The following is a 19844-nucleotide window of genomic DNA, read 5'->3' as shown; positions in this document are numbered from 1 at the left end:
AACTGATCACAGATTCCTATGTCGTATTAGCAGTTTCCTTTGTGCAGCTTTGCAGCTATAAGAAGCAGATGAATATCATCTGAAGCACATTAGTTCCCACAGCTTCTACACATTTATAACACTTAGTAAACATAGAGCCTGCCCATAGGTACACAGATCCTACAGAAGTGATAAGGCAAGCAAAAAAAGATTTTTAAGGACTTCCATGGTAATTTTGCATCACCTATTCCATCCCGTGACTCCTGAATTCTTCCACTAAGACACAACATCCTTAAAATTCCCAGTAAAAAAGACTTGTCACTTGGTTTTCTGGAACTTTACAAAGTTTTCTGTGATCAGCTTCTAATAGGAATTCATCTGCATTGGAAATGTAAGAACCAAAAATAACCTATAGGAAGAAATGTTTATTTCTGAGAAAATCTAGGAGTGATGAAATAGGTCAGTATTCAAAAACCTTCGGTACGTACATAGAATGCTTTAGTGTACACAATTTTAAAAGTTCAGGTTCGTAAAAAATATGTAGAATATAAGCCAAGCTTCACAAGGCTTCTCTTACTTATTTTTATTTTGGATCAAGGCATGTCTTCTATTTTTACTTGCAAATAGTCAACTCCATGAAACCCAGAACCTCTGTAAATCATCCCTAACACCAAACTGCAATAAAGTTGCAGTTTCCAAGCATCTACAGTTAGGAAGTACCAGAATTAAGTAAGCTATCTTTGTTTCAGCTGCTTCTGCATATATAAAATACATTTATAGCATCAGCAATATGCCATGCTTCTACACAACCTCCCCAAATTTTTCAGCATTACTAGAAAGACCTGTGATAAGGATAAAATAAGCTTGCACTGGCCAGTTTTATTTCATGTTCTGAAGTTGGAAATGCACTGAAAATGATGGATACCAAGAAAGGCAAGCATAAGAAGGAAGATCTCATGGTGAAAGTAATCAAATACTGCCTCCAGAACAGGATCCTCTATCTATACCACAGATGCATAGCAGGTCTCCTATAAAACTTTACAGTACATTTTTTCCTTCTCAGTTTCTGGGTGTCCAACTTCAGAGCTGACAGCCACACCTCTAGTCAGTGTGAAATGTACCCTGGCCAGGGAATACTGCAAAATCCTCCAAAACATTCAGGTCCTATATAACCACCTCAAATCTACATATACATTTGATCTTAAATGTCTGCTTCTCAGTTTCACATATTTAAAACAGCAAATGCTACCACACACTTCAAAAGCTATTTTGAAGACAAATTCATTAATATGGAAGAGGCATTTAGATGCTCTGAACACCACAGAACTATTAATATCTTCAGAGAACTTTTGAGACTACCTTTGAAGAGTGTGCAACTAATAAGAGATGCAGATTCCTGTTGAACAAGTAAGAACATAACGGGAGCCATGTCCTGGGAAGTCTGGTAAGAGCCCATGATAATACACACAATGTGTCTGGAACTGAAGTGGTTTGTTTTGGTTGCCTGGTTTTAACTGGTAAACCTCAATTAATTCTTGACTGGTTAATTTCACCACATTAAAAATTACATTATATTTTTAATAAAAAATTAATTTTCCAGGTTTCTGCAAGCAAGAAACTGTTGAAAAAGGAATTAAGGTATATAGCATTATACAGATGCTCTTGTAAGTCTGTATGTAAAATACTGTAACTTTTTTTTACATGAACCCAACATGAGGCTAGCAAAGCAAGGAGCCAACAGATGCAGCCCATAATCTCCAGCACTAGAACAGACTGAAGGAGAGGACTCTATCAGCTGATAGCCACTTCCAGCTACAAAAGTGAAGTCTGTGCTTTGACAGGCAAAGTTCTCCCTCCTGCTCCTTCATGTCCTACTCATATCTTTTTCCTAGCACTGTTTTCCTCACACACACGCACTCAGAGACAGGCAGCCTCTGCCTCACTTCAAAACTGAGGCCACATCCTAGTCCTCCAGCCAAACTATTTCCTGCCCCTATCCTGCTGATTTTCCCTCTGACCTCTTATCCAGAAGTTCAAGCGGGCAGGGGAGGGCTGTTAATATCCCAATTCTCTTTTCAAATCCAGACACTTCGATAATTCCTCTTCCTTACCTTCTATTCCTGACCCCGAGCCTACTTGTCCAGATAGCCCATCCACACTATTATTAATCCACTTCCTCACCACAGGTGAAAATGATAGTCCTAATCTTCTCTCAAGATCCCCTAGTCCTGGAGTCACAAGTTTTATCCAAGTACATTCAAAGCTACATTGCCACAGCATCACCTGACAACAATGAGCAGCACAATAGAAATAAGCTCCCCATTCCTCATTGCTAAACCTAATACTACCTTGACCAACCAGAATCGGAAATTGCAGGGAAAGTTTTCTTTATTCCCATAAAATTACAAGAGGCATATGCACAGAAGCTTAGACTTTTCAGAATTTGAAGTTTCCCTCTGGAGTCCCGTGCAAACAGGATGTTAGAGAAGAATCGGGTGCCTAAGTTTAAGTAGAGCAAGGAGGACAAACTGCATCTATTCCTCATGATCTTATCTACATAGTCTTTGCAGACTATTCTCACAGACTCTCAGCAGAGCTCAAAGATAGACAACAGCTGTAAAGAAACTGTTGGGTTATGTACCCACATAGACACCTAATCACTTTCTGCAGGAACCAGCATGTATATAGATACCAGTAAGACTACATAAAATACCTCTTTTGGCCAATTTTTTCAGAAGATTCTATGAAAAGTTAATCAGTAACACAGATGGATAAAAGCCATCTTCAGGAACACAGTGATAATATAAAGAGAAAGAAATCTTGAGGAAAACAAGTCAAATAGAAGCTACTTTGGTATTATTTGGTTGACTGTCATTCCCTCCCACCCCCCACAAATGTTACGGCTCCCTTGGATTGTTTCTTTCAAAATACTTAGGCACACAGGTAATTGCCTTGAATCAATACCAAAACTCAAAAGTAATATTACAACATATTTTTCTGGATTTCAGAAATTGGCACTAGATCCCCCTTCATGATGAGCTAAATAAATGTAATAAAAACGCTGAGCCTCCTGAGGTCTAACATTTCTTCTAAAGTATTTCCATATTTACTGCAGAATTGCTTTAAAATACCTCACCGGAATGAGAATACCACAGTAAATCTCAACACATTACAAAAGCACTACAGAACTCTATTATTATTTTTAAATAGCAATTGGTTTCACGTATTTCAAAGAGTAAGTGAAGGAACTGTATGGAATCTGCCCTTATTACAACTATCAAACAATTGCTTGGGAGCCTTCAATTTATTTATAGTATTTCTTCTCCTCCTCTTTATCACACGCATGTCAATAATTAAAATGACCAAACTGCTTATTGGGAAGCCTAGCCAGTATACTACTGTGGCACAAAAGCAAGTTAATATATATATATATTTAATACAAAGCTAAAAAACCTGTTTATTACATTAAAAGGTACAATAATCTAATAGGAGCATTTGCTGCAATTCGATAAATCGCCCTAAAGAGAAATAGTACATATTTGTAAAGAGTACAACGTATAAAATAAGAATAATATTAAATTTAAAAATCAAGTTATTTCTTCTGTGGAGCCAGGCTCACTGAAGTAGTGTTAACAAGACTATTTTTTTACTATGGACAATCTTCAAAACTAAGAGTCCCTCTCCTTCTTTACAGCTCCCCACCCGGTTTTTAAAAACTTCACTTCCTCACAGTATCTCCCCAACAGTTTAACAGGGATGACATCTGTTTGACTGCTCCCATGATCTTGCCCATATTATTCTATTATTCTGTCATAATTCTTGTTACGAAAGTGCAAGGAATTAGAAAGCCTCTGCAAAGACCACCTACTACAAAGCCATCTTGAAAAATGCCCTTCATAAACATCATCTTTGTCTTTACATGAGCTTCTCAAATAAACTGTCCTCTCACAGAGGTTTGGTTAAAAAAAAAAGAAAAATCTGAGCATTACAAGCTTGCTAAAGAGGGGACATCTTCACTCTTTATCTTAAAAAAAAAGCCACTTTAAAAACAAATAATGAAGAAATTAATTACGGCCCAACATAAGGGAAAATAGAAGGCTAGTTATTTTTTTGACTTCTACAGATCTTCAGTTAGTTTAAAGATAGAGTTCTTAAATAGGTTTCCCCATTCAACAGCAAGAAGAGAGAAATAAAGTAAAATGCCAATAGCTACCATACCTGTTCTGTAAAGCAAAATCCTGTTTACCACTCTGGAAGTACCTCCAGAATATTAAATACGTGAGCAATAGAAGTTCAGGATTTAAGGATATTAAGTTGGCTGGTAAGTTCAAATCCCAGAGGAAAATTACAAACATCATGAAGGCATGGAACTTTGGAAAACAAGTAACAACCAGGCGTCACCTCACAAATTTCACTGGTGGAAAAATTAGTAGTTGGAATGTTTTAAAAAGGAGTTTCTGACTTCTGAAGTGAAATCGCAAGTTGGTTCCAGTGACAGAATTTTCAATAAAATTAAGGTTTTCAGCAGTACTTTGTCACAGACACTGAACTTAAAGACCCTCTCAGAGAAAGACGGATTCAAGGTCAACACAAGTGCCATGGTCATCTAGCGAAGGGAATCTAAGCTGTCAAGAAGGGAGGAATGAAAAAGCCTATTTGTCATTGCTGAGAAAGTGCAAGCTGCAAGCAAACGTGCAAGTCTTCAGGTATCAAATATTTGTTTGAACTCATATGTATGTGACAGAATACAATTTTAAACATTCTGAACATCAGAAATGACCAAAGCATCACTGGTGTTCAAACTGCAGTATACCTCAGCGGATGTGGTTTACTTTTTAAAAAACAAACCAACCAACCTGAAACCAGTAGAAGGTGAGGTACTCTTCTCACACTAACGTCACAGCATTAAATGCTTTACAAATGAACAAATTTATGAAATGCCCTTTTTTAAACAAGCAATGAATACTCAGATCCCAGAACCTAGGTGATGGCCTTTTCACCTTAAGCTACACAAACCTGTACTTCTACTAAATAAATCTAATAATTTGTTTTCACTAGAAAACCCAAAGAGTCCCCCAGGTACAACACACCATGACAGTCAGTAAAGGGACACAGCAAATGACCCCAAGGATGATGACAAAGTAAGAAGTTTCTTACATGTTTGTACTCAAAATCATTACAAAATGATGAAAACCACTATTGCAACCTTTTCTGTGCTTCATCTGCCCAACAGTATAAATTCAGACAGACAATCTACATAAACCAAGATTTAAAAGCATCCAAAAAGCAGCACTGTGAAAATAACTGACATTTATTAACCCCTCTGGAGATCTTCAGTGCCCTTCAACACTGCATTAATAACACAAAGTCCATTCCTCAAGCCTGCCAGAAAAGACTGGGAAGTGAATAAGCTAAACAATGCTGAAATTCCAAGTGATATTAAGAATCTATGCATGTTTATTTAAATAATAAAAGAAGACTTATCAATTTAAACAAGTAGTGCTCACAAATCATACATTTCGGGGGAGAAAACCTCTTCAAAACACCACTAAGCTACTTATAATGAAAAGATGAACAAACATAAAAAAAGGGGGTAATTTCACCATCACACAGGAAAAACAAAGCCTCATTTGTCTTGCCCTGTCATATCCGGCATGTTGATTCAAGCTAGTATTAACACTGACAAACATGCTAATCTATAGGAGAACATTATATGCCAAAATCAGCTCCAGTTTGGGAAGATGTGCAAGTTTATGATGGAGATGGCAAATGACAGAAAAAGGAAAGATTTGGAGTATTAAATGACATAATACAATAGTGTTCTCTTTCTAAAAGGTCTCCTGTATATTCCAGTCATGAAGAGTCTACTTGAGAGTTCTAGGGTAGGCAAGGAGTAAGCACAGCAGTTTTACTTTCACAACAGCTATACTCGTGTATTTCCCCAATTATCTCGGAAGTCCTGCTTTCCTTAACCCAGCAAGGTACATCTTCATGGCTCTGTATCTTGACAGAGTGAAAGCAAAATAATCACAGCACTCAGTGATGCCATTAACATTTCTGAGTCACAAAGGATTAAAAGGCTGGACCCGAGGCAGATAGTGCGAGAGCCCTAGGCAGAGGAGTTCAGCGCCTGTCGCAGCCTGGGCTGCAGCTGCGAGGGATTGACACCGCTAACTGTGGAACCCGGCTCAGGAGAAACTCCGGGCACAGTTCCGGCATCCGAAATAAATTAAAGTAAACAGTGTTGCTCTCTCTCATCCACCCTGTTAGCAGCCTCTCGGTTGAGCTGGAGACCACACACCCAGACCACACAGCACCAGCTGAACTCCCTCGCACGCAACATCTAGAAGCTGTCACTCTGCGGAGGTATGAGGAGGAAAAAGGGGGGCAGGAGTGCGAGTGTATGTGTGTGTATGTTTTGAAAAGCTGCTTGCTCTCTCCTCCTATCATTACAGCTGGTTATGTTTTGCGTGGTTGGGAAGGAGGGAAAGAAGGCAGGGATAAAAAAAGGCCTATAAACCCCACTAAGAAATCATACTGGTCTTGGCCTTTTGTAGTAATGATTTGCACTCCTCCTGTACTAGTTTAGTAGTTGATGAAAGGCTAACAAAGCGTCCATTTAACATCAATTAACCTTCTATCTATCACATGTCAAAAAAAAGATCTAGACTAGTATAAATCCCTTTCCTTGTACATATTAAATGACCGCATCTTATCAGTTATGATGTATAGCATACCTATATATTGATGAATTTTTACTCCCAGAATTTTGACATGCTATTTATTTGGGGATTCTCCATGAAGAGCAAGTAATTGCACAAATGACATTAGAGCATCAAAATGCTGGATTTTCCCACAAACGTTCCACTGTAAAATGAAGTTTTGTTCCTAAGCATCTTACACCATGAGCAACCTGAAGGAAATTAATGATCCTACATAGAACACTGAGTTTATGATCCATCAGCAAGAACCAAAAATAGCAAACTTGTAAAATAGATTAAACCAAACATTAATCTGTAATATAGATGAACAGTGACTTTTAAAAGGGGAGAATTCTTTGTTTCTTTCAGCTCAGAAAAATCATTTAATCTGCCAATTATATCACCTGTTCAAACAAAAAAAAAAGCTGAATAAAATGTCTGAAGCATTTAAAAATCTATTTTAGTCAGTCTACTTAAAAAAAAAAAAATTCCTTTCCCTCCACTCTGCTACCTCCTGGAACACACCTCCTCCATCAAACTCACCAGCACACGAATTTAATTTAATCCACATACACAGTCTGAACAGCCAGAACCACACAGTCGCATTTCACCATAACTTAGCTCAACATCGATTTACCCAAGTGACAATGACAATCTCCAAGTGCTACTCTTAAACAAAACCACTGATACTATGATAATCCAAATGTCAATATTAGCCTTATAAACTGGGATTAGGACATTTTTGTTGGGAAAAAACTTAAGAAAATAATTTCTAAAAATATTTCACCTTATCAAACATATTTTCAAAAGCATTAGCTTTAAAATTTCATAACTTCAAACTGAAAATAAATAACTCCCCCAACTTGTTAATTCAGTCTACATGCTGGTTTATACCAGTTCTTGAAAGCTTTTGCTAGTATATTCAATGTTACAACACCTATTCGTTACCAAGACTCAAAATGATTTAAGTTCTCCGACTGTCTGTTCTGGTCATTCTGTATTAGCTAAAAAAAGAAGATAGTGCAGAAAATGTAATTTAATAAAGTCTGAACATAGATGTTTCTCCCCTAAATTTCTACTATTTTAATTATAAAATGCGTAACAACTCCCCAGAAATTAAGTCATATACTTGGTTAAAAGCTTCTGTATTTACTACGTGACACATCACTATAATCTAGCAACGTTGTGAAGAAAAGCTTTAAACATCCATACATAAACATATATATAGAAAAAAGTCAACTCAGCTTTACAGAAAACCGTATCACAGATGGCCATAAAACTCCCATCAGTTTCTAAATTCTCACAAAGATCATGCTTTCGTACATCTGTTCCTACCCCCAACATCAAGCAAAGTCTGCTTCATCTAGAAATCATTCTCTTTATTGTCTGCCAGTATAGCCTTTCATCCCTCTTTTATTCTAAAGTTATTCATAATTTTCTGTGCATTATTTTAGTTATTAGGAAAATGGCAAAGCACCTTAATACCCTCATCATCCCTCTATCTTATGTTATTTATAGGCAGAAATTTGAAAACAATACTTCAAGCATCAAAAACTTTCAAATATGTTTATGCAAATGCATTCAGAAAGATCCAGAAGTTCAGAAAAATAAACTAAATAAATCCCAATGGGATGGAACTTTTTTTCCTAGAGAAAAGAAACAAGACACCACAGACTTTTCCTAAGCCATGTAACTATACACAACAGTCTTTATAAAAACACTATATAACCACTGTAATTACACAGTTCACATGGTTGAAGTTTAACTAGGGTGCTTGTAGGTAGGACTGCAACATTAAATTTAACATTTGCCCTGTGACATTTCTGGCAGTTCCTTTTGATTCAAAAAATTCAAAAATATTTAAAAGATGACACGTGCAATTGTGTTACTGATATTTCGTATTTTTTATCTTCTCTGCCAAACACCTCTTTCTCACCTCTTCTCACAGGGAAGTACTCAAGCCATCCACTATAGAATCTTTCTCTGTGCACATGGCCAAACAAATGCTCAAGAGTTTCACTGTTCTAGAGTCTGCACACACAGATATTTTTCTGACATATTTCAGCCTGCCTCAAACTTCATTTCCACTCATCTGCCTAAAAACCCATCTTGTGTATGGAACTATCACGCTTTCATAGCAGTGAAGTTGTATTGTGAGAAACAAGCTCCCCTGCCTTCTACAGTGATGAAAAGGAAACATGAGAAAAACCCATCAGCTATATACACAGCTCCTTCACTTTTTGCCAAAAATCTAATGTTCAGTTTTCCAGCAAGAAGCAAGGTATATGTTAAAACCACTGAGATTTGAAGTGTCACAAGATTCTCAGAATTCTTAAATAGAAAATTAATTGCTTTTACAATGGAGACATTTTTAGAATTATCTCAAAATATCAGTTTAGTTTGCCCTTGATATAAAAGTGGGCATTTAAAAAGGAACTTTTACTCAGCATAGCCCCAAATCTTTAACTACTACATGCTTTTTGATGAACTTCCAAATACAGGGTACAGTGCTTTTCGGTTATCCACGAAGTGAAAGAAATAATACAAATTAAAATCTACCTAAAAATCACCGATTTATATTGCAATCTGATCCACAGATACTTTTACACTGTCAGAGTCCGCACTGGCTTCTGCAAAATACAGCCCAAATTCTACCTTTGAAAATTAAACTGAAAATCTGGGAACCTGTAGCTCCCTAAGGTCAAGGGAAAACCCAGACCCATTGAGGCCTTGGTGTCTCAGAAATTGTGTTTCCCTTAAAAACAAACTAAACAAAATTAGAAAGGAAACACAGGCTTTCACACCTATCACTGAGTTCAACCACAGTGTTTTCCACTGAAAATGCTGAACATACTGTCGGCAGATTAATTAGCAACTTCTGTTGTCAAAGAAAGGCTATACAGACCAACTTCCTTTTGAAGAAAAAGCACGAAATACTTCCCAAATAATATAAAAAGTACAATTACAATTGTTCCATAGGAAGGAGGGAGGGTGTTCGACTTAGTGTTGTTTAAAATATTAAATACTTATCTTCCCTTTCCCTGCGCAAAGCATATTAACATAGCAATCACACAATCCTTATTTTTGAGCATTTCTCTCATTACTCATTTCTCTCATTATTCAATTTTCTAGGAAAATTGCTTCAACTTCCTTTTTTATTTTTTCCAGGACATCACAAGAAACAAGTTCTTCCTCTTGTCCCACCCTCCTCCTCTAACTTCTGAGATCGGGAGAACAATCCAACCGCTTTAAAACTGAAATACTGACAAGAAATCGATAAAATAATTTTCAGGTTAAGGTACAAAATTTTAATCAGCTTTATTTTAGAACTGATACGTTACGAGCTGTAAACGCAGTCTTTTGCTTTTGTGTTCAGCACAAAAGAAGAAACATCTGACACAACCGCACTAAGCATGTGCTGCCTAATCATCCCTCATCCTACAAGCACCTTTACAAACATGACTTCCCCCTTTACCAAGCACTATATTTCTCCCCTGGGAAAAGTAATTTGAAAGACAACATTGCACAGCACAGATTTACAGAATGTAGGTGGTCCAAGGCAGAAGGTCAAAGTTAAGCTGAAGAGCTAACATCTGACTTTTGCTAGAAGGTATTAATTTAGCTGTTTTCAGATTTTGAACCTTCAGCATACTTGTAAGTACAAGAGTAGATTCCACTCTTACTGAAAAACACACACAGAAAATTAATTCAGTGTAACATGTACAGCCTTCTCAGTATTATTTTCCGGCCCTTCTCTATAAAATGAAGTACTACAAATTTCTCCCATGGAAGATTTTCTCTGCCTGTTTGTGTAACTAAGAAGTGATACACAGTCATTCAAAATACAGGCAGGTGTCTGGCTGTGCTTCACAGGCTGCTTTGTCCTGCAGTGCCAAACTGTAACTGTAGATTATTTCATGAATACTTCCAATAGCTGTCAGAATCCATATTTTCATTAACACCTTTTATATTTAGTCTTCTGTAACCATTCTATTGCAATCCTACTTTTGGGTTTGTTTTTTTTTTTATAAACAGAACTAAACAGACTCAAAACTTTTGCTTAGTTTCAAGCACAATGCTGAAAAACTTACTGAATTTGCAGCTAAATTTATCAGTACATGGAATGAAATCAATTAATTATGGTTTAACATATCTAAAAGTCTTCATCACTAAAAGAAGTCACCGGCCTCTGCCTTTCCAGTCAACCCACTTATTTTGGTTAATCCAGCTTCACTGTGAAAAGCAGTGTAATAAAAAGCTGACTGTATCAGTGGATACAGTTTCTTTTCAACAGGAAATCAGGAAAACAAGCAGTGGATTACGTGTCAACATCTTCATTGTCTGTTTTTGCCTTAAAAACTCTCAATAGCTAGAAAAACACTCCTCATTCACAAGAAAACCTACAACTAAAAAAAAATCTGAATGCCATAGATTCAAAACTACTTAGTGTACAGTACCTTTTGTATTGAAGATGAAACAGCTTTCTCTACACAATATCCACCATTCAAGGGGCAATGTGATATTTTACTTTAAAGACTTTTTTTTTAAATTTTTAAGTTCATGACTTAGAACCTTAAGTGGTTTTTAGAATTCGTTTGAAATGTCCATTAACTTAGACTGCTATTCAGCACTAATATCTGCTCAATTACTGCATTAAAAGAACCCAAACTATTAAGTCTGTAAAAATATTGTAATTTATTGAACAAAGACCATGTAAACAAAAGACAACTTTACAGTTTGTTAAAAAACAAAAAAACACCCCCCCAAAAAAAGAAAAAAAACCACAAAAAAAACCTCAACCCAAACAAACAAAAAAAACGCAAAAAAAAAAAAACAAACACCAAAACAAAACCAAACCACCACAAGTTTGATTGATAACACACTTTTAATTAAATAGTTTCACCTCTGACACATACTAAGAAAAGTACGTTTTCCATACAAAATCCCTCCTTACCATTACAATATAAATTAATGGTATATTCACTGATAAGTCATAGTAGTATCATGAGAATAATTGCATCCTGTTTTAAATTATGTTTAAGACAACATAAATCCCATCTAAGTAAAAACATTATTGTCCAAGGGTGGGCATAAATCACAAATCTGTAAACTAAGGCTGTCCATGGGAAAGAAATCTGCAGCAGGACATGCCTTCTGCTGCTGGGTCAGTGCAAGCTGTGATAAATACTACAGAAACAGAGAACCAAGAATTACAGAGCTTTTCTTCTTCAGGGAAGCAAAAGGTAAAGCAAGAAAACTGACCTGTTTTCCTAAGCCACAAGTTTGTTTAGAGTTTACATTAAAAACCCCCAAACAAATAGAAGTCCTTTGACTGTTTTGACAACTTTATCCAAATGAAAAACAAAACAAAGTTTACAGTAAAGAAATGCACACAGATCACTAAAGGATAAAATAGACTGTTTACTTATTTTAGGAATTATCAAAAAGCCTGGGAAGTTGAAGTGAGATTACAATTTTAAACTCAACTTTAAATAACAAATACTTGCAGTTTAGATTTACTATTATGTGCTATCAGAGGCAAATGGTTTAGTATTTCTCTGGCTTCCAATTCAACACCTTTAAGCATATGGCTAGAAGCTGTTATTCCACAATTGCAGGAAACTGAAAAATTGAGGGGTGGGAGGGGGAGGGAAAGCTGCAGTGTTGAAGGAACACTATTCTGAAAACCAGCAGAACTGGAAACTAGAAAACCCAATCTGGGAAATAGGGTCATCCCCTATTTCAGACATCTACACCCCTTGATATGAATCGCTTTCAGGTTCCTCAAGCTATAGGAAAGGCAGGAAGGAAAGACACTGGTCATCCAGCTCATGGACCTTTCTGGACTGCAAGGCAGTCAAAGTGCAGGAGAAACGGTGAACTGGGTAGGAAGTTAAAAAGAAAAAAGGAAAAGTCACAGAGGAAGTGTTAACACTTCCAGTTCAATATCCATGAAAGCAACCACCTCTCAAGCAGGGTATGTTGTTTTGACTTGTGCCACATTCTTTACTAGGGTACTTTCTTATTATACTCGCCTAAGTACAAGCTCATTTGGAGAATTATCTCCAAAACTTTATGGTACCACTGAATGCAAAGTTTAAAAACAATAAAACCAGACCTACAAATAACCAACTCTTCAGACCTTGCCTCTCCCCTGCTAATTCTCTCTACTCCGTCATCTAGCAGACCCAGACACCAATACTTCACCAAGCTGAACAATTTAGTACGGTTCTAGACCAGCCTCGTGTAACGAAGCGGGCCCAGGAGCTCCCCAGAGATCCGCTACCAGCGCTGAGAAACAAAAGCCAAACCCACCGAGGCACTGCCCTGCCCGCTGGTTTGCGGGGCCAGTCCCACCAGCACTGAAAATGATTAATGCGGCCAAGACACCGCTCTCTCCTACCCAGGCCAGCCCTCTGCAGCCACCCACCCGCCGGCAGGACATCGTGTGCCCCCGAGGATTCACGGCTGACGGAAATCCTCCGGCCCGCAGCTGTGGGAGAAGGGAAAGGGAGCCGCTGCAGCCGGGAGGTGCCACCTCCTGCCCTCACCAGGCGGCTCGGCAGGGCCCGGTGCCCAGCCGCCATCCTCCCCTAGTCCCTGGCCTCGGGGGAGACGAGCGCCGGCCCGTCCCGGCGGTGACGGGCCGGTATGAGCGCAACCGGGCGGCGGGGCCGCAGGTACCCCCGGGAGGCTGAGAAAGGGCCTCGCATTGCGAAACAGCGGGAGACCAGCAACATCCCCCTCACCCCAAAGGCCTCTACCGGCACCTCCGTCCCCCGGGGTAGGGCGGGGCCTGGGACGCGACACTCGACCCCGCCCGGCGGGAGAGAGCCTCTACCCCCCCGGGAGCGGAGGAGGAAGAAGGGGGGGGACCGAAGGGAGGGGAAAGGAGCCGGAGCTGTCCCGCTGAGAGCCGGCTCCGCAGAGCCCAGCGGAGAAAGAGCGGGGCGGGAGGCCAGACACTGTCACTCACCCACCGCCGCCGCCGCGTTCGTATCCGGCACCTGGGGCAGCTCCGCTCCCGGCAGCGCCTCCGCGTCCGGCCGGAACAGGCACCTCTAGCCGCTGCCCGAAGAAATCGATGGAGCGCGGAGCCATCGAGTGCCGCTCCCAGACCCCTTAAAGGTACCGCCTCCCTCACCTTCAGCCTCCCTCCATCTCGTCGTTAAGCGGGTGGCAGTAATCTTGTGGAAGAGGAACGAGGGAGAGAAAATCGTAATAGCCGTGGTGACAACAGCAGGGAAAAGGACAATAATAATGACAAATGATAACAGAACCATCCTCGAGCGCTATACCCAGGTCCCCTCGGGCACAAACTCCCCCAGCCGTGGTGGCAGTGTGGGGACCCACGGGCTGTGGTGTGAGGGGAGGGCTGGGAGTGCTTGGAGAAAAGCCCAGGGAGGTGACAGCAGCAGCTAATAATGCACGTCGTAGAATCTAGGTTTAAAAAGACCGTTAAGGTCATCAAGTCCATCTGTTACCCCAGCACTGCCAAGTTACCTTCCTTTTCCTATGAAAAAGTAAATATGTTTTCTAGCAAACCTGCTCTCTGGCTGGAGGTCCTCTGAACACAGGCTCTTCCTTAGGGAAAGGGTCTGGAGATCTCATTTTTCACGTTTTGCTGGGATTGTTTGAATCTCAGTTGCAACAGCCAAGTTCAGACAAAATATGAATGGGAAGGAGTAGAAAAGCAGTGAGATTAAAAACACAGAAGGAGGAATCCGGGGCTCCGTTTTGCCAAACCAGAGCTGAAACAGGACGTTAGTGGGAAAACAAATTACCTTTCATAAAACCTCAAAGAACTTAAGCACTGTAAAAAAAAATATAGCCGAGAAACATCATTTTCCACACTTTTTTTTCCCCAGATGGATGTTAAAGCCATCCAAAGTCAAATTAGTAGGCTGTAATATCTCGTCTCGTGAATAAACAGCACTTTTCTGACTCTTTCCTCTAGGCTCTGTGAAACGTTACACAGGATCTCTCGGGGGAAAAATGAGAGCGTCTGGTACCTATCCTTTCTCTAAATATCTCCAGAGTTGTTACTGGTGACTCTGCAGTTTTCTGCCTATAACCAATGCAGAAAGAGAGCTTGTCAGTCCTTCAATAAAAGTAAAGTTGGCATCACATTAAAAAAAAAAAAAAAAGAAAAAAAAAGTGTAATTCTCTGCCACCCATTTCAAAATTAGTGTTTCCTCCATGACAGCTTGTTTGCATTTTCTTATTAAAAGCCTGTCGTCAGATGTGCCAAATAAAACCACTGCTTGGAAAGGTTTGGTTGATCCACAAGGCTCCACCTACCACAATACCTTGGTCCCAGCCCTGCCTGATGCCCTCTGGGAGCGAATACCCATGCCTTAAAAACCCACTGATTTTAATGGGAGCTGTTTACCCAGAAGATCTTGTAATAAACAACCATGAATTTAGGTTTAGTTCAAGTGTCAAACTTCAGTGCCAGACTGAAGTTTTGATGCGGAGTTGGCTGTGTCTTCACCTCTACTGTAAATGCAAATACCCTAAGAGGTAAATCATGTGAAGACAAGGGAGCCTGAACTTGAGAAGAAACAACCCTCCCAATGTTAGCTGAAGTGAGAAAAAGCTCCAAGGCCTTTTTCTTCTGAAAATGTCACCTAGCCTCTCCTTTTTAACCTGCTGTTTCTAAACAGCTGCTCAGCAGTGTTTTTATCCAGATCTTAGTCCTGGAGAACTTGTCAGAACAGAGCAACCACAGTAAACTCTGCAACAACAGAAGCTTTACAAGTGGTTTATGTAGGTTCATCACAGACATCCACATAGGTAAATCCTCTGATTACCAGGAGCAGTACCAAGGACTCTTATGATCTGCAGGGTCCCTGGATAATATCGTCAATGAAGAATTTCCTGTGTGCTGCAATTTGTTGAATCTACTCTGGGTGATTTTCGCAGCTGATGTGTGGTGACCATCACTTAACTCTTCAGTGACTCCACAACAAAGCTGACAGTGACTGACTGTAGCTTTGACCCATTGGAGAAAACAAAGACCAGTCCCTCACATCTGTTTAGAACAAAAAGAGGAAAACTAGTGTTGTTGATATACGTCCATCTCTATCTCATCTATATAGCTAATAATATATATACCATAATATATGGTATATATTTGCTGTCATATATGATGCTGCTCATATAAATATATTACTCTATGGAACTCCAGATGCTATTGCAGAGATTAATCTGTGATGTTAAAACTGAGGAAAGGAATTACAAGTTGTAATATAATGACCTGGTAAATAGTGAGTATTATACCTCATAGAGGTCACAGGAGTAATTGCTCATTCATGCCTTTTTCTAATCCATTTATGCAGATTTGACAGTGATCTATAAACATTACATCTCTCTACGAAGTTGGATAAACAGATTTGAAAGCCAAGAGAGATTATTATGATCATCTTGTAAAACCTGAATATTGAAAGCTGTAGAATTTCCTCCAGCCATTCCCACACCAAGATCTTTCTGTAGTAGCTTCTTAGAAAGACATCGTTTTATTTTAAAGAGCTGGAGAAATTCTGAATCTGTCATTGTACTTTTGAACATTTCTCAGTGGTTACCCTAACATGTACCATGCTACCCTAACATGTAAAAAATAAATGATAGAAATATAAATATTGTTTGGAAAGGTAAATTCATCTAGCTGCTGCATCTGTCCATTGCAAGCCTGCTTCTTGTTAACAGAAATATCTTCCTTTTGAAAGTGCCCGTAAAATACAGCAGATTTACACCTTCACCTTCTCTTGATAAACTGTATGGATTAACTTTAATACTGCACTGTATAACTGCCTTTCTAGAACTGTTTTTTTCTGAATTCCTTTAAGCTTACAGCTATTGCCTTACTTTTTTGACAGATGGACATCCAAACCAGAGCTCTCCCTACTTTGTTTGAATTTGCGAGGTGAATATTATAACCAGGGAACTCTAAGCAACAGAAGAATGCTAAGAAGCAAAAAATTGAACATGACCATAAGAAATCACCCATTCTACTCCCTTCCCTTTCCCCAAGACAGGATCAACTGTTACAACAACAGTTATGTTACAACATAACTGTTTTTTCAGTCGTCTTCTTAAAGACTTCCCAGTATGGTGCTTTTGCCATCTCCTCAGGCAATCTTTCCCAGTGTTTCCCTATCCTTATCACTAGAGGTCTTTTTTTCCTGAATATATCCCCTGCTGCAATTTTTTTCTGAATATATCCCCTGCTGCAATTTCAGTGCCTTAGTGAAAGGTCTGTCTTTACTGGGCTCAGAGAACAAACTGTTTGCTGCCTCCCTCTAGCAGTTTTTATGTATTTAAAGGTTCTGTCTTCTGTATTTTCTGCTCTTCATTAATCCCAACAGTCCTACTAGTATCCTGATATGTAATGTTTTCTCAAGCTTGGTCTCCACTGCACTCCAGTCACTCAATGTCATTCTGGAAGTGCAGTGTTCTAAGTGAAGCATGCCTCAGGTGAAAAACTTTAAAAAGGAAAAAGTAAAATTGAAGTCATACCATAGGTTAGCAGAGAAAAATCATTGCTGTGCCTATTTTCAGGCTGTCTTCCTGTTCCTACCCCCCTTGTATGGCATTTGCCTTTTTATAGCAGCATAACAGCAGTGACTCGTGTTTAGCCTGTGATTCACTCTACTTTTTTTTCTATGCAACTGTAATCCTGTTTACTTTTCCCCTTCCTGTATCTGGGGAACTGATGATGGTATGTCTAATAGGCTACACTTGCACCTATTCTATAATCTTTAGTGTTTTTCTTAAAACCAAAAGATCTCACTTTGAAAAAATCCCTCTACATTCTAATTGTGCTCTCTAACACACTTTTAGCTGCTCTCTTCATTTCCTCTTCAAATATAACAAGCTTAGTCTCTATCCTATTCTTCTTCAGATGTTTTATAAATATCAGATACAGGATAGACCCCTGAGAGGGGCTCTCAATTTTGATCGTGGCCTCATTTTGCTAACTCTTCCTCAGCCCTGCTTTTTCTGATCCATGGAATTTTCAATCTGAACCATATTGTCTTTGCTTATTCTTGAGAAACATTGCCAAAAGCTTTACTAAAATGAAGATACGTGACTTTTTAATACTTCTGTTCTTTGTATAACACCTATTACTTTATTGTAAAAGTAGATCAGGTTGGTTTATGAGGGTTTGTTCTTGACAAATCAATGTTCATTGTTACTTGTCTATCTTTCTTCTAATGCTGACAGATGGTTTGCTTGATAATTTCCACAAACTGAAGCTACCTGATCTATAACTCACCAATTCCTCCTTTTTTCCTATGTGTACTTAACTTTAAGCCTCATTGGAGTTAAGAGGGCTGCTTCCATGACTGTGAGGTGTCTTCTGAAGCAGAGATTGATAACCTGCCATAGCTGTGGCAGTAGAACCAAGAACACAGCAAAGAAGCCCAACCTGTCCTTGCCTGCTGTAACAAATCTATAATCCCTGCGCAACCTTTCTTCACCTCACTGGTTCTACTTCCCTTTATTTTCTTGATCCATTATGAAACATGGCTGCAGATGTTGGGTTCTAGCAGCTGCCTTAGATTTTATAAAAAAATCATGCAGGTATTTCAATTTCCAAGCAGATATCCTGTGTTGTATTATGTTCCCAAGACCAGCTGCTTTCTGCTTCCTCCTGAATCAAAAATCACCTGGATCCATGTTGTCAAACCAACATCCAGGAAGTAATCTACTTAAATCTAACTCTTCTATTTCTTTTTTTAAATAAAAAGGTACAAAAATAAGTTCTTTGACCTTGGCAGCATTTTGACCATGCTCCAGGAGTTTAAACCAGAAGCCTTTATTATGAAGTGAAATATATTTATCTTAGCTGAAAGGCAAGAGAGAAAGAAACATCTTACTGATCAGTGTTTTCCCCCAGATGATTTCTGGTATGCATCAAGAGAAACAACATAAAAATTAATGCACACAATATTTTGAATTTTCATCCAGAACATGTACAGTCACTTTTCCACATCAAACAAAAAAAACAGTCTTTTGCACTTTAAACTATTTCCAATAGTACACAGAATTCTCTCACTGTTCTACTTTCTTGGCAAACACCACCATAATTCTTCCCTTTCAAGGCCTGTCCAAGGAATCTCTGCACTACTGACCCAGAGGCATTGTTTCTCTAAACAGCACCAACAAAATAAATTATTAAATTGCTTTGTGCAGCTAAAAATACTGAATGCTGTATACCACAGCTCTGTCAAGAGTGTCACTACTAAGTTGCATCAGTTTAAATACTTCTTGGAACCAACCTTCATCTACTGTGTGTATTTTAAAACCTGGGGGGGTGGGGGGTGGGAAGGGAAGTTGAAAACTAAAGCAACTTAAAATTTTGCCACATTTCTTTCTCCAAGTCAAAAAACTCAACCACTTCAAGGACAATTTGACAAGTTTTGTCCCTCAAGCTGCAAGTGAAATTTCACCCCTCTTTACCACCAGACTAAACTCTGGCACAGCTGCTTTCACTTCCATGTTTTGTGGGAATAAGTGGGGAATAGCTATTTATCAGATATTTTTTCACAGATTTCTGAAATTATGTTAGGTAAGGGCAGAGATCAGATCTCCTGTTCTGAATTGAATCATACCTGTGGGATCATTCCTGCCTGTGCACCCCAGCTTTCCTCCAGTGGAAGCGAGCATACCTCTCCTCCAGTGGAAGCTAGCATTTACCAATGCATCCTACTGAAAATCAGCAGCAGCAGTAACAAAGAACTAGTATTTATCAGTTGGGCTCATTTTGATGGAACCAAGTTGTTTTCCTCGCTTGCCCCATTCAGTGGCTCTGCTGACACGTCTTGTAGGGAGAAGACGTGACAAGCAGCCCAAGGGCAGCTGGGTTTTGCCACTACCAGCATTTGCTTGCAGAGTGCACATCACCCTGTAATTTCATGTGCATGTGCAATTTCTTGCAGAACATGGCTTTATTTTACATGCATTTTGGTGGCAGATCCATCTTGCCATTAACAGCTGTTCAATATGTAGTACAATGGTGACTGGTTTCTAACAATTGATCCTTAACAGCAAATATTTAGGTCTGATAACAATAATATGTGTATCTCATACACACATACTTGCAAAACCACATTTATTTTAAAGTAAATGGTACAGGAGACTTTAATATTACAAATAAAA

At 39.0% G+C, this 19844-nt stretch overlaps 1 protein-coding gene across 1 annotated transcript in view; it reads right to left on the bottom strand.

Moving 5' to 3' along the window:
- Window positions 1-13847, bottom strand: part of EXOC2 (exocyst complex component 2) — a 124307-nt gene extending 110460 nt beyond the window's left edge. Inside the window, exon 1 of the mRNA XM_061449344.1 lies at window positions 13657-13847. The gene's annotated coding sequence lies outside the window, so the exon portion shown is untranslated. The remainder of the gene's footprint in view (window positions 1-13656) is intronic.
- Window positions 13848-19844: the final 5997 nt, after the last annotated feature.

The sequence above is a fragment of the Pezoporus flaviventris genome, unplaced genomic scaffold, assembly GCF_033815535.1.
Source record: "Pezoporus flaviventris isolate CSIRO_AGI_PZ_B2104156 unplaced genomic scaffold, CSIRO_AGI_Pfla_v1 ptg000007l, whole genome shotgun sequence".
NCBI classification, from domain to species: domain Eukaryota; kingdom Metazoa; phylum Chordata; class Aves; order Psittaciformes; family Psittacidae; genus Pezoporus; species Pezoporus flaviventris.
This window is presented reverse-complemented; position numbering and strand designations above follow the sequence as displayed.